Here is a 15674-nt window from a genome sequence, read left to right as displayed (position 1 = left end):
AAAATCCAACTAAGACTGATTCTATTCTGACAAAATGAAATACAAATTGTTCCAATTTGTTGAAGCCTTATGCCTGTCAGAAATACACTCAGTTGAAAACAGAGGCTTAATCAAATAGGGTTTATTTTTCTTATATAAACAAATCTCTAGGGCTTTGGGCTGGTGTTAAGTCAACTTCTCTACAGTATCACCCAGAATCCATATCTTTTTGGTATGTGCACCATCTCAGCATCTTTTTTTTGGACTTTAACACTCAAGGTTGCTGCTGCAATTACTGGCTTCATGCCAATATTCAAGACAGAAAAGGGAGGAAAGGGTGATATTAGCTATAGCTTTTTTCTTTTTTTTTTAATGTCGGGAAATAAAATATTTCCCAGAAACTTTCAACTAGATGCCTTCCCCCAAATTAATAAATGGCTTTTATTGCACCTTTAAAATAACTCTGAGGAATCATCTGGCATCTTGCTGTTTCTGTAACTGGACAACTGAGATATTGTTTATCAGCTTGCTGAACTGTTTTGGAAACATAGATACCATCCAAAATTTTTCTGATATCTTCTTTTTTTAACTGTTGTGGCTTGCTGAATCAACGCAGCTGAATTTGATATAAGTTCAATTTGTTTCCTTCAAGAGTTAACTCATAATTCTGGGTTTGAGATACTGAACAAGCAACACCTGACCTTATCCGAATCCTGCAGATGTGTTTTCACCCAAGACATTTCTGATGCCAACAGGGAAGAGTCCTTCTCCCAAGTAAATACATTGATGGGGAAGTGAGCATGCACAGACCTCATCTTGTACGAGAAGCCCAGCGGAACACCTGGATCAGGCCCTGTGCATGACTGCAGACAGTGTGAGTAGTAACCAGTTTCTTTCTGTTTCCCACCGTTTATCAACCTGGAGCCTTTTTTTCTTTCTGAGGAGACTGTGTTCTACATTGATGTGAATGAAGTCCCTCCACAGGATGCCTCTGGGGACCTTCACAGTAACTGTGCATTGCTTCAGAGCACTGATTTTTAACCTTGTTCATCTCATGGCACACATAAACTAATTACTAAAATTATTCGGCACGCCAACAAATACATTGATTTCTGCTGATTCATTCACACTGGATGGCCATTGTTGTGTTGGCTGTTGTCATTCTTTAAATTTGACAATATAAGGGAAAAGAGATCAGTGCCTTGACTAAATAGTCAGTTGTCGCATGTGTTAAAAATTCTTGTGGCACACTGCTGTTGAAACAGTGGGTTGAAATTCTTGTGGCAATATGGGTTGAAAATTACTGTGTCAGAGTGATGTCGGCATGTTCTAGAATGGCAGCAGTCTGATTGCTGAGAATGTTCTTCATTTTTGCAGTAGATCGGGCCTAGATTTCCCCTTTTGACTCATGGCTCTTTGGTCAGAACTCTGTCCCATGCCAATACATTACTATGATTCTGAGAAAATGAGAATCTAGCTTTTGGATACTATTGTAGGCAGCAATTTAAGTATAGTGTCCAATCCTAGGAACACTGGGGATGAGAGGAGGTTGTGGCAGACAATTTCCTTTGGCCAACTCCAAAGTCATTTCCCAACTTCTTTCCTTTGCTGCCTACTATGGAATCCAAAAGCTACTTTTCCCAGACTCACATTATTTCTCCAGATATATAACATACATACTCCATTAAAACTTTCCCAGTTGCTTTATTTTTTTGTGTGTGGGTGGGGAAGTAGATATTGATAGAAGATAAAATGGCACCCTAAGAATATTTTTTTAAAGAACAAAATATATGGTTTAGAGAGAATCTGACTGAGGTATGCTCAAAGCAAAGGAGTACAATTTTCCCAATATGAAATAGTGGCAACAAATGTTGGGGTTTTTTTATTAGTAGCCTAATGAAAATCTATTGCTTTGTACTTATCCACACACACACAAAAAAACCCTTTTATAAATAGCTACGATTATAAGAAATAATAATCTGCAGACTTTTTCTGTGTAATGCAAGGACTTGGCTTATTATACTCCCTTAATTTACATCTAAACATTATAATTTAGTTTCTGTTGAAGTGACATGATTTATTTCCTAATAAGAAAGGGTAATACATTTAGGAGTAACTTACATAAGTGTTGTGGTGAGATCAATAGTCCTAAAAATTGAAAAGTATTTGTTCTGCTTCACCCTGTGCATGAGATAATTATGTGTGTGCACTTATGCATATATGTGGATATCACACACACATTTTTTAAAAATACAATTTTTAATATATTTTTATTAATTCCAAAGAGAAAGGGAGAGGCAGAGAGAGATAGAAACATCAATGATGAGAGAGAATCATTGATCGGCTGCTTCCTGCACACCCCCCCCCCCCCCCCCGCCACTGGGGATCGAGCCCGCAACCCGGGCATGTGCCCTGACCGGGAATCAACTGTGACCTCCTGGTTCATAGGTCGATGCTCAACCATTGAACCATGGCAAGCTGGGCCACACACACATTTTTTTAACTCAAAAGTTATGATAAAATTTAAAATATTGATGTGTGCATCTTGGATTCCTCTGAGGAGAAAACGCTGAGACAGAATTAGCAGTCTAAGAAATTTAATGAGGGAGAATGCTTGTGAGAAATAAAGGGAGTAGGAAACAGATTTGATTCCTGCAAATGAAGAGGGCAGAGAAGGATTGGGCAGGGGAGCCTCTGATTATGATGCAGATGTGACAAAGCATTGGCCAAACCAACAGAGAACTCTAAATAAAAAACACCTAATAAATGAGTCTAATGTTAGACAGAAACCACCAGGTCCAGATACCCTCACCACACTCAGTCATTGGCTGAGGGTTGTCAGGGAAGACTGACATCTGCTCAAAAGGTGAATACTGGGAATTAGGGAAACTCTATTCTTAACTTTTTGAGGAGCCTCCATACTGTTTTTCATAGTGGCTGTATTAGTTTACATTCCTACCACATGTTAATGAGTGTTCCTTTTCCTCAACCTCTTCACACATGTTATTACTTGCCTTGTTGATAATAGTCATTCTGACAGGTGTGAAGTGGAAGCTTATTTTAGCTTTGATTTGCATTTCCCTAATAGCTAGTGAAGTTGAGCATGTATTGAAAAATTTGAAAACATTTACTAAAGACATATGCACCTCTGTGCTCTATGCAGCATTATTCATGGTTGCCAAGACATCTCACAATAGATGATTGGATAAAAAAGATGTGGCACACATATTCAATGGAATACTACTCAGCCATAAGAAAAGATGAAACATGGATTTGTGACAACATGGATGGCGGTTGAGAATATCATGTTAAGCAATATAAGTCAGACAGAAAGTGTCAAGAACAATATGATTTCACTCTATGTGGGATATAAAACTGAAAGTAACAAATGAACAAACAAGACAAACAACTAAACAAACAAAAACTTGTAATCACAGACATCAGTATGGTGGTTACCAGAGGGAAAAGAGGATGAGGTGGGGTACTGAAAGGTAGAGGTGGTTGAGTATATGGTGACAGAAAGAGATTTGACTTTGGGTGGTGGGCACACAATACAATATACAGATGATGTATCATAAAATTGTACACTTGAAACCTATATAATTTTATTAACCAATGTCACCTCCAATACATTTAATAAAAATAAATTTAAAGAAAAGGTGGACATGAAGACAGTAACAACTGGGAGCTGTCAATAATTATATTCCTTGCAGCTGAATGGCAATTTTTTTTTCTTGAAGATAGATCCAAGTAGCTTGTCTCCATGACTGCCACAGTGTGTGTGTGTGTGTGTGTGTGTGTGTGTGTGTGTGTGTGTATGCACTACTCTGGTCAAATTAGAAGAGACACAAGAAAATTCTCTATATCTTTGGGAGTCTACTATTTTGTTTGATATTCTGATTTTACAACCTATATAAACAGGTTTTATATGCTCTTCTGTCTTTCCTTAGAAAACCTACATGTAGCTGGCTTGACTTAGGCCAATTTAAAGAGATTCACTTTACTGAAATGTCCCATACTCTGACCAATGGCAATAATTATTAGCGTCAGGGCTAAGCAGACTGGAAGACCAGGAGAGGACTGGGAATGGCATCCTGAAATGAAATGCCACACCCGAGAGCAAGTACAATGTTCCCACACTCAGTGTCCTCCTTATATCTGGGGTAGAGCACATGAAGAAGGGAAAATGGGAGAGAATTAGTAGGAAATGGGAGAGAATTAGCAGAATTAGAGAATTACTCTGAAATAGATGGTTCACTCTTGCTTAGAGGTAGGAAAATAAGATAAACACTCTGACAGAAGAACTAATTGTGATCTTTATTTCCCTGATCATTGACTTACCCATGTAATGTGTGTCTAATATGTAAATGAATCAGATATCAGCCCTAGACAAAATATTGTTAGCATATGTTACTATACCTTATTTTGGTAATACTTAAGCTATTTTAATTTTATTACTTAATGAAAAATTAAGTATATTAAAATCTGTAATAGCGAAAATAACATAAAGGATGGGTTAGTATACCAAAAAGGCAAGGGTTCCGCTGGTAGAGTTTTATAGGTCAAGTGAATATTTTAAACTGATTGTCACACACTTCTGATGGTTTGTTTTGTGATTGTGGAAAGAAAAATGGAAAAGCATATGTAACACATTTTGATATAAAATACAGAAATATATTGGATTTACAGATTTTTTTTTTCTTCAGAAAATTTTTATATGTACCTCCTTGTTCTCACCAGAAGGATATTAATGTTATTTTACACATAATTTTAAAAATACGTGGCTAGTGCACAATTAAATCCATATTTCACATGATCTAAAGTGATTTATGAACCTACAGTGTTCAGAACATCTTTCCAATTAATCAACAGACATTTGTATCTGCCAGGTGACTTAGAATTTGGAATGATGTTGTGTAGCACACACAAGACAAATAAGATGTAGCCTTTAACCACTATACACATAATCTACTTGGAGAGATGAGTAAAATGCACAAATACAATGAGAGACTGATACAGACAATATACTATATTCAGGCTTAACTGTGTGCAGTTTCTAAGCATAATAGTGGTTTAGTGATGGGTGATTTGTTGGAGTTGGTTATAGAAAACTTAAGGAGAAGGTTGGATTTAAGTGGACATTAAGATGGGTAGGTTTGGAAGAGACGAAGGAGAAACAGAAAAAAAATAGCCTAAGCATGATTGGCACCATGTGGTATGCAGACATTAGGAGAGACTGCTCTGATTTGGTTGAATAACAAGAAGGGAAGTAATACAAACTAATTTGAGTCTGGAGCCCAGATTATGGAGGCTCTGGGGTTAGACATTGCATAAAAGACAATAAGAAATCATTGTAATAATAAAATGTAATTGGCATAGGTTTCAATATTGTCAGCCCAAGAATAATTGCTGAGGCTTTCCCTTTTATTTCATAACAAGAAGCCCAGTGCACAAAAATTTGTGCACTGTGGGGTCCCTCAGGGGAGTATGCCCACCTGCTGGCAGTCAGACACCCCTCTGGCAGCTGGAAACCCTCAGGGGGTGTCCGGCTATGGCTTAAGCCTGCTCCCCACCAGGAGTGGGACTAAGCAGCAGGCAGACATCCTTAGCACTAAGAGGAGGCAGAAGAGGCTTCCGCCACCGTTGCACTTGCAGCCATCAGCCCGGCTTGTGGCTGAGCGGAGCTCCCCCTGTGGGAGCGCACTGACCACCAGCGTCTGCCCTCTGGTGGTCAGTTCACATCATAGTGACCAGTAGTTCTGCCTAGGGTCAATTTGCATATTTCCCTTTTATTATAATAGGATAATTCTCTGAGGATACACCTCTTTGTTTTGGGAAACTTATGAATGTTCCAGACTATTGAAAAATGTTAGTCCACATGGGAGAGTTTGGATGGGATTCAATAAATTCCTAGCTGTTGGAGGGTGTCGTTTCTCCTGATAGTTTTGGGGGAGACATGCAGACTGCAGTCAAAGGAAGTTCCTCACCAGATGGTTGCAAAAAGCACACCTAACAGGGATCCTTATCACAGGATGGACAGTAGGCCAACCTGGTTCTCTTTACCTCACCTGTAGCTGGTGCCAGACCATGCTTGGCAGGCTCCAGGTGCGACTTCACTCTTCTCCCTGGGGTCCCCAGGTTTTGTCTTTAGCATCTCAGGCTCTAGAGATATCTCCAAGTGCCTATGCCACTGAATTCTTTTTTTCTCCCGAGTCCAGTTGATTCTCATTTAGTTTTGCCCAAGTAGAATAGTCAGGGTCAACCTCTGATCTTTTTTGAATCATAAAAAATGCCATGCACTCTTTGCTTTGCTTCTTTCTGGGCTTTCCTATCTGATTCTCAAGAGTCTTTTCTTCCCTCAATAAGCCTGGTTCCTACAAATCAAAAACGTAGTTGGTTTTGTTACTAATATGGGTTCAAGAGCTTAAGTTTAAACAAGAGCAAAAATTCAACACTGGCAGTTACTTTTAGTATTTATTCCTGCTTTACAATTCTAATCTCATTTAGGCAAAGCAGATGCTTCCAATTGACTGAAGAATCACATAGCAGGAAATAAGATAAAAAGGGTAATATTTTAAGCTATTATCTGACTACATAATAATGATAGTTAACATTGATTCACCACTTAGTCTGTGCCAGAACTGATTGATGGTTTGATTAATCAAGTACAGGGCTAAGGGGTGTGAGTAAACATAGTAGAATTCTGAGAGGTTAAATATCTTGCCAAGTTTATAGCATTAATGAGTCAACAGTGAAGCTGAGATTCACCTGTAGGGAGTCTGCTCCAGAACCAGCACTCTTACGTCTGTGCTTTCAAAACCTTTTCTTTATCGAGGGTTAAACATGATTACTAAAGTATTTTTAGAGGATTAGTTTGGCATTTGTATAAGAGCCTAGAGAGAGGATTATTAGTTTGGAGGTTATTTTAGTCTTTCAATATGTCAAGTGCTGCAGGCATAAACTAAAATGGAGGTCCTAGGTGTTTCGCCTAGTGGGCAAGGGCTATGTGAGCAACAGGAAGAGGCAGAGGAATGTAAGATTAGCCACTTGATAAACTAATAAGAAAATACACAGTATGTTCTAGAAGTGTCTTCCTAACTTCTTTGACCACAAAATCACCTGGGAGACTTGGGAAAAAAAAGAAAAAAAAAAGAGTAGCATCCTGAGCCCAACCTAACCAGACTTTCCAATCTTCTTAAAATGAGGATAGCAGATGATTTTTGTAAACAGATAAATTGGAGAACACATTCTAGAGTATGCCTTTTAATTTTTCCTCTATAGAAGTTTCTCATCATAAAATTATAGTGGCTTTTCTTGACCCAGTGACAGGATTTACTTTTTTTGCAATTAGTGTCCATTGTATAGAGTTGTAAACTAGTTAGGTCAAGGCTCTTAAAGGCTTTTATTTCAATGAGCAATGAATATAGGAAATTTGAGGTTTTACTGTCAATGCATCATTGTTTACAGCAGTACATTGTGTTGATTTTGAACTATTAGACATGGCGTGAAGCCACATGTTATAATTCAACTCTTTAATATTGACAAATAGAAAAATAAAATGTGTGTGTCTGAGCCATATTGCTTCAAATATCCCATTTTATCTGTCAAGTCAACTAATGTTAAAGTGGAGTAGAGTAATTGCTGATATATTTTCATTAGTTCCTTCTATGGAATGTTGAGCAAAGTTTTCTACTTGATGGGCTCAATGTGACAAAATGGACTCTGGATGATGTCAGAGACAACCTTGAAAGCAGGCATTAGTTTGTTGGAATAACGAGTTCCTGTCTAATTGTGGGTAATAATAACCAGTAAGCTTTTATACCACAGATCCAATACCAATCAATGAACACTGTGATATATCTGTGGAAAATACTCCTATGGAATTGTCAAATGATACTGTAACATTTTTTGCATCATTTATCCAGAAGGAAGGGTGATCAGGTTGTGGTTTTGTAGTATCAAGACCACAAGACAGATCTAAAGGAAAAGAAAATTAATCTTCCATGTAGGATCTGTGAAAGTGGGCATTCTCCAAATCTGTTACCCATTCTCTATTCCCCTTCCAAGTTCTATTTCCATGACAGGGCCATTACAAAAGCTTACTCTTGTAAAAAATCTCTGAATGCTGTTTTAGTGGAGGCAGAAAATTTTTCTAGGTATGAAAGATAGGGGGTTTTAGATTTCTGGCAAGGAAGTGGAGAAAAGGGAACCCTATTGCACTGTTGGTGAGAATGCAGATTGGTGCAGTCACTGTGGAAAACAGTATGGAGTTTTCTAAAATAATTAACACTGGAACTACCTTTTGACCCAGCAATTTCACCTCTAGGAATATATCCTGAGAATCACAAAACACCAATCAGAAATAATATATGCACCCCTATGTGTATATAGCAGTGTTATTTACAATAGCCAAGATCTGGAAACAGCCCCAGTGCCCATCAGCAGATGAGTGGATAAAAAAGCTGTGGTACATTTACACAATGGGATACTACATGGCCATAAAAAAGAAGGAACTCTTACCTTTTGAAACAGCATGGATGGACATGGAGATTATTATGCTAAGTGAAATAAGCCACTCAAAATAAGACAAATACCAAATGATGTCACTTATATGTGGAATCTAATGAACAAAATAAACTGATGAACAAAATAGAAACAGAGGCATGGATACATGGAACAGATTGACAGCTCTCAGAGGGTGGGGGTTAGGGGGAACTGGATGAAAGAAGGTGAAGAGATTGGCCAAAGGTCATATATGCAAAACCCATGGACACAGACAACAGTATGGTGATAGCCAGAGGGAAGGGGGCTGGGGGCTGGGTGGAAGTCGGCAAAGGAGGGGAATGGGGATCTGTAATAGTGTCAACAGTACAGATTGATTCATTTGCCTGTCAGCATAACATTATGGCTTGTCTCATTTTCGGTTCTTATAAGTGTATTTCTTGTATCAGATGATCTCACGTATCTAGGGGAAATAATGAACAACAGAGACTGATGAACAAAAACAGATCCAGAGACAGGGAAGCATCAATCAGACTGTCAAACCTCAGAGGGAAGGTAGGGGAGGGTGGGGGAAAGGAGGAGAGATCAACCATAGGATTGTATGCATGCATATAAGCCTAACCAGTGGTCACAGACAACAGGGGGGTGGGGGCATATGTGGGGAGGGGTTTGGGATAGGAATGGGGGGATGAGGACAATTATGTGATACCATAATCAATAAAGAAATTAAAAAACAAACAAAAAACAGTAAAAATAAAGTTAACAAAAAGAAATAACAATTTGAAAGAACAATGACACTAAATTTTTTTTTACTTTAAAATTTCATGTATTTCTTACCAGTCTGTTTATAAAATAGATCTGTGTGATAAAATTTTTGGAGGAGATATTGTTTTCATTATAATAATGAACAGAAGAATTAAGTGCACTGCAGTTATAATTTCTACGGAATATGTTTTACTTATTAGTATTAAATTAAAAATCAGTTGTTCCTATTAACTTGATGCTGCTTGGTGGTTCAAATGAGGAGACTGACTCTGGATACTGGGGAAATCCATGGTAAATCATTAGTACTACTCTCCTGTGCTTTGCCGAAGATTTATTAGGGACATTTGTCATGGCAGGGGGGTGGGGTGGGGGGGGGGGAGGGGGGTTTACATGGTTTTCCTGGAGTCCCAGAAACATTTTGCTTCTTTGAATAGATTTAGGTTATTAAGGCATTTGGTGAATGTCTGCCACGTACCAAACACATAAAGTAGCTATGAATATCTTCATTCAATCAGGGAGGAAAGAGATGTAAAGTGCTCCAGTAATTAATCTACGGTCCCAGAGTTAGCAATAGAGGTGGGATTAGAATCTGTCCCTTTGGACTCCAAGTACTTTTCCTCACAATATACAGGGAAAAAGCTGTTTTTAATTTATTGGAGAATGTTCACTGTCCCCTGGGGTCCTTGTGACTTGAGTAATAATTTATGATTTTTGTCTTCTTTTTATTTCATAGAAAAATTTGATATCCCTAATAGATATAAAACATATATTTTGTTCATGATGAATTCAAAACCTGAAATTGGTATTTTCCTGAGCTTAGAGTTTTGGGGTAAAAATATCTCTATATACATTTAAAGTAAATTATTTAAAATTCTCCTTAAGACTTGGAGTAAGAAAGTTAAGAAAGTTAAACTCAATAACATTTGAAGTAAACTTTAAATGATATTTTGATTATTTAGAAATATTTTAATAATTTTACCACTAGTAAATGGTTGAAATAAAGTGTACACAGATAGATATAATATTAGACCATCAAAAGTTAGGGAACATAGCCATTATGAGAAACTTAGGAGAAGCAGGGAAAGTTTTGCTGGTATTGAAGACTTCAAATTAAAAAAAGAAATGAGAATGTTTGGTATTTGAATGGAATCCTAAACATACGAGAACATTGTTTCTGCAAATTTTTCCAATCCCAGCAAAAAATTATATGGGTATATGAGAGAGAAACTATTCTAAGAGATGTTTAGATTGATTTTCCCATCTGGAGAATAACATTTCCATTAATATCTGACTTTGAATAGGTTAAGAGTCTAAGGTAGCTTCTGAAAAGTCTGCTAAGATTTTTTAATGCAAGAGACTTATTTATATGGTTAAATTTGTGTAAATAATTTGCTGTTATCTCATGTAAGTTGATTTTATCAACTAAAATTAATTTTTAATGTTTATAATTGATAATAGAATGGATAACATTTAAAAAAATGACCACAATAAGTATTGGCCAGGATGAGAAGGAACTACATGCCTCATATATTTAAAACTAGAAGCCCGGTGCACGAAATTCGTGCACGGAGGGGGGTTGTCCCTCAGCCAGCCTGTACCCTCTCCAATCTGGGACTCCTGGAGGGATGTCCGACTGCCCGTTTAGGCCCGATCTTGGTGGGATCAGGCCTAAATGGGCAGTCGAACATCCCTCTCACAATCCAGGACTGCTGGCTCCCAACTGCTTGCCTGCCTGCCTTCCTGATTGCCCCTAACTGCTTCTGCCTGCCAGCCTGATCGACCCCTAACCACTCCACTGCCAGCCTGGTTGATGCTTAACTGCTCCCCTGCCAGCCTGTTTGCCCCCAACTTCCCTCCTCTGCCGGCCTGGTCACCCCTAACTGCCCTCTCCTGCAGGGTTGATCACCTCCAACTGCCCTCCCTTGCAAGCCTGGTCCCTCTCAACTGCCCTCCCTTGCAGGCCGGGTGCCTCCCAACTGCCCTCTCCTGCTGGCCATCTTGTAGTGGCCATCTTGTGTCCACATGGGGGCAGGATCTTTGACCACATGGGGGCAGACATATTGTGTTTTGGAGTGATGGTCAATCTGCATATTACTCTTTTATTATAGGATAGAGGCCTGGTACAGGGGTGGGGGCCAGCTGGTTTGCCCTGAAGGGTGTCCCAGATCAGGGTGGGGGTTCCCTTGGGGTGAGGGGTGGCCTGAGCGAGGGGCCTGTGGTGGTTTTCAGGCCAGCCATGCCCCCTGGCAACCTAAGCGGAGGCCCTGGTATCTGGAATTTATTTTCCTTCTACAATTGAAACTTTGTAGCCTGGAGCGGAGCCAAGCCTGCTGCTCCCTCCAGGGTGGCAGCCATTTCTGTTGCAGTTAATTCACCTTCTATAATTAAAACTTTGTAGTCTTAAGCAGGTGAGCCCGGCCAGGGTGTGCGGAAAGCTTTGCTTCCCCTGTTGCTGCCGGCAACCCTGGCCTGCTCTCTCAAGCTCCGTTCTGCCCCCATTTCTGTTTGAATTTGTTTACCTTCTATAATTGAAACTTTGTAGCTTGAGTGGAGGCTTAGGCCTGCAAAGGCTATGGGAAAGCTTGGCTTGCTCTGTTACCTGGGAAACCTTGCCCTCTGTGGCTGTAGCCATCTTGGCTGGGGTTAATTTGCATACTCGCCCTGATTGGATGGTGGGCGTGGCTTGGATGGTGGGCGTGGCTTATGTAGCAGAGTGATGGTTAATTTGCATATTACCATTTTATTAGAGAGGATGGTGCAACTACTATGGAAAACAGTTTGGTAAGTAAAACGTTAAATGGTAGTACATACTTGAAAGAAATGATTTGAGAACACCAGTATCTGACAGACAATTTAAGGATTTCCATTTAGTAAGACTTCCCTCTGACCCCTCTCTATTTATTAAAGCCTGTTTCATATCTAGATGTGATTGGGTGAGGTTTTTTTTTTCCATCTTGTATGGATATGTGTGTACATTTATATAAGTATGTGTGCATGCTTCTGGGCATGCATGTATGTGTGCTATTGTGTGTAAAGACTAATGTTCATTATTAGGTAAGCTCTTTGAGGACTAAAAATGGCAAAAACATAACCATGAGAACTTGCATCCCAGAAATCTTTATACATATTTTGGTGAGATTTGACTTCTCTAGGATGTTAAATGTGGTTTCTAGCCTGTAATATTTATTGTAGATGTCATAAGCAACAGCTAGGTTATTATGAAGTTAGCATCTTTCAATGAGACACAACTAGAAATCTCTTTGTCATCAATTTATTCACTTCTTCATTTAAAAATATTTATTGAGTGATCTCTGTTTACCAGCACCGATTTAATTGTTGAAAATATAATAGAGAACAAAACAAATGCCAGTTATTTATTACTCTGTTACAAACCATCCTAACAATGGCTTAACAAACAGCCATTTTATTTGCTCCTTATCCTGTGGGTCAGCACTTTGGGCTTGGGAGCTATGCTCGACGGAGGGGTTTGTCTGTTGGTTTCACCTGTTGGCTGGTTATTCATGCAGTTGCCATCAGCAGGTGACTAGGCTGGAAGCTGATTGATCCAAGGGCAACAGCTGAAATAGCTTGTCTCTTCTCCACATGGTCTCATTGTTAACGAGGCTAGCCTGGCTTCTTCCCATGGCACCAGAGGATTCTGAACAAGCAGCAACACAGGCCAAGCTGGAGAAAGCAAACATATTTTAAAGCTTCTGCTTGTATTACATTCGCTGATATCTCATCAATCAAAGCATTTAACATTGCCAATAGCTAATCTCAGAGTTTATATGGAGGGAGGGGGCACAGAAGAATGAATACAGGCAGGTGTGATTCATTGGAGGCCATTACTGTAATAATTTACCATTAGGAGCGTGCCCTGTTCCCAGTTAATAATACGGATTTTTTTCAATAGATGGAGTTACACATATGTTGATATATATGCAATTTGATATGTATGCTATTTTGTTGTATTGACAGCAAGCTTCAAAACTTCATATGTCAAATTTGCTGAAGGTGTTAACATCATAGATATTTTTACGCTTAAAAATGTCAGATTTCCTGCAAAAAAAAAAAAAAAGAGCATTTGTGGGAAGTTTTAATCCATTACTTTATTTTGAAGAAAAGTGCTGTTGAAAGTTATCGTATACTTCGGGAAGCTTATGGTGAACATGCTCCATCTCAAGATACTTGTGAACGCTGGTTTAAACGCTTTAAAAGTGATGATTTCGATGTGAAAGACAAAGAACATCCAGGTCAACCGAAAAAGTTTGGAGAGCAACAATTCCAAGCATTATTGGATGAGGATGCATGTCAAACTCAAAAACAACTTGCAGAAAGATTAAACATTGCTCAGCAAACCATTTCCAATGGTTTACAAGCAACGGGAAAGATTTTAAAGGAAGGAAAATGGGTGCCACATCAATGAACGAAAGACAAAAGGAAAACCGAAAAGTCTTCAGTAAAATGTTACTTCAACGACATGAAAGAAAGTATTTTTTTCATCGAATTGTGACTGATGAAAAGTGGATTTATTCTGAGAATCCCAAATGTACAAAATTATGGATTGATCCAGATCAACAATCAACATCGACTGCAAGGCCAAATCGCTTCGGAAAGAAGACAAAGCTCTGTGTTTGGTGGGATCAGGAAGGTGTGGTGTATTATGAGCTTCTAAAACCAGGTGAAACCGTTAATACTGACCACTACTGACCACTACTGACAACAAATAATCAATTTGATCGTGAAATGACCAGAATGTTCCATAAGACACAGCAAAGTAATTTTGCTTCATGATAACGCACCATCACACACTTCAAAACCAGTTAAAGACACGTTAAAAGGTCTTGCCTGGAAAGTATTAATCCACCTGCTATATTCACCAGACCTTGCTCCTTCAGATTACCACTTGTTCTGATCGATGGCACATGCACTTTCTGAGCAGCACTTCAAAACATACGAAGAAGTGAAAAATTGGGTTTCTGAAGGGTTTGCCTCAAAACAAGAAAAGTTCTATTGGGACGGTGTCCACAAATTACTTGAAAGATGGGGGAAATGTGTAGCTAGCGATGGACATTACTTTGAATAACTTTTGATGTTTCTCTTAAAATTATCGTGTTTTCTTTGATTATAAAATCTGCCATTATTAACTGGTACACCTAGTATATAGACTTCAATCCCATCACTCCACTTTTCTTTGTTTTTTCTTTCCATTTTTCTTTCTTAGTGTCAATTTCTTTCTTTCTTTTTTTTTTTCTTTATCACTCCACTTTTCTTATTAAATAAATAAAACCAGCAAAATCATCCTTAATCCTTTCATTTTTGAGGGTGATGTTATAAGCAAATGCAGATAATTCTTTTCTTAATGACTTAAAAATACAGTTTCAGAATTGTTTCTTTTAATACATAAGGCTAATCTGAACAGATGCCCGCAGGTGCCAGCAGGAGAGATTAGCACCAGCATTAGAGTGGGAACACTGACTAGATTGAGTGCATGCCACATTTGTAGAAGCAAATGCCTGCTGTCTTCTGGGAATGGCAACAAGTGAATGGCCAATATTATTGAGTGGTCTGATTTTTTTAAAGAAAAGGCAAAATTTTTGGTGTCTTTATTTCTAACTGTTAAATTTCAACTATTTATGAGTTATAAAAGCACTTTGTACATTAAAGCAGCTGGAAGGTCAGGGTCAGCTGGTGGCCTGGCACTTTGCAGCCGGTAAAATGGGACAGCTGTAACTATCATTCTGGTTGAGTGCCCTCTTTTCTTCCCCTGCCCCAGATTCACTTAGTTTTTGTCCAATCACATTTGTTGCTCGGGTTTAGGCTTCCAACCCTGTGTGACGTGACCTCACTCTGCCGTCTCATCAGAGTGGCTTCCCTGCGGCCACTGGACAGCTTTGCCACTTTGCCCCACAGTTTTGCTCCTGAGTTGCATCTACGAATGCATCACATGGCGCCAAGAGACTGAATTTGGATTTAGATAAATCTTTGTTTCCATCATAGCTCAGTTATACATTCTTTGTGAGCTTCTAGCTATGTTACCTCACCCCTTTGAATCTTTGAGTCCTGACCTGTACAATAGGATTAGCATTTTGAAGTCTCAATAAAATAACATACTGACATAACTAACCTAGTGCTTGACACGTAATATGGGTGCAATAAAATGTGCTTCGGTATCCACAGATCTAACCTCTTACTTTTAATAATCTCACATCTCATCTTCATCATAAAGTCTTCTATCTCAGGCCACTCCCTCCTCTCCTCTGAATGCCTGAAGAACTCATTTTCTCCATGGTATACTATTTTCCACCTTGAACAATTATGTAACTTCTGTGTCAACTTTTCACATACTTGTCACCACTCTAGCCACAATAACAATTTTTAGTTTCTTGGAATATCCAGTCTTTTATTCTTTCTCAGTGTCCACGAAG

The 15674-nt window shown here is 38.8% G+C and overlaps 1 pseudogene; it reads right to left on the bottom strand.

Annotated features, from left to right (window-relative positions):
• Positions 1-406: 406 nt before the first annotated feature.
• On the bottom strand, positions 407-1348 carry LOC129150445 (60S ribosomal protein L9-like; annotated as a pseudogene).
• Between the last annotated feature and the right edge of the window lie 14326 nt (positions 1349-15674).

This window comes from Eptesicus fuscus, chromosome 2 (genome assembly GCF_027574615.1).
Source record: "Eptesicus fuscus isolate TK198812 chromosome 2, DD_ASM_mEF_20220401, whole genome shotgun sequence".
Lineage (NCBI taxonomy): Eukaryota > Metazoa > Chordata > Mammalia > Chiroptera > Vespertilionidae > Eptesicus > Eptesicus fuscus.
Note: the sequence above shows the minus strand (reverse complement) of the source record. Positions and strands in the feature narration are given on the sequence as shown.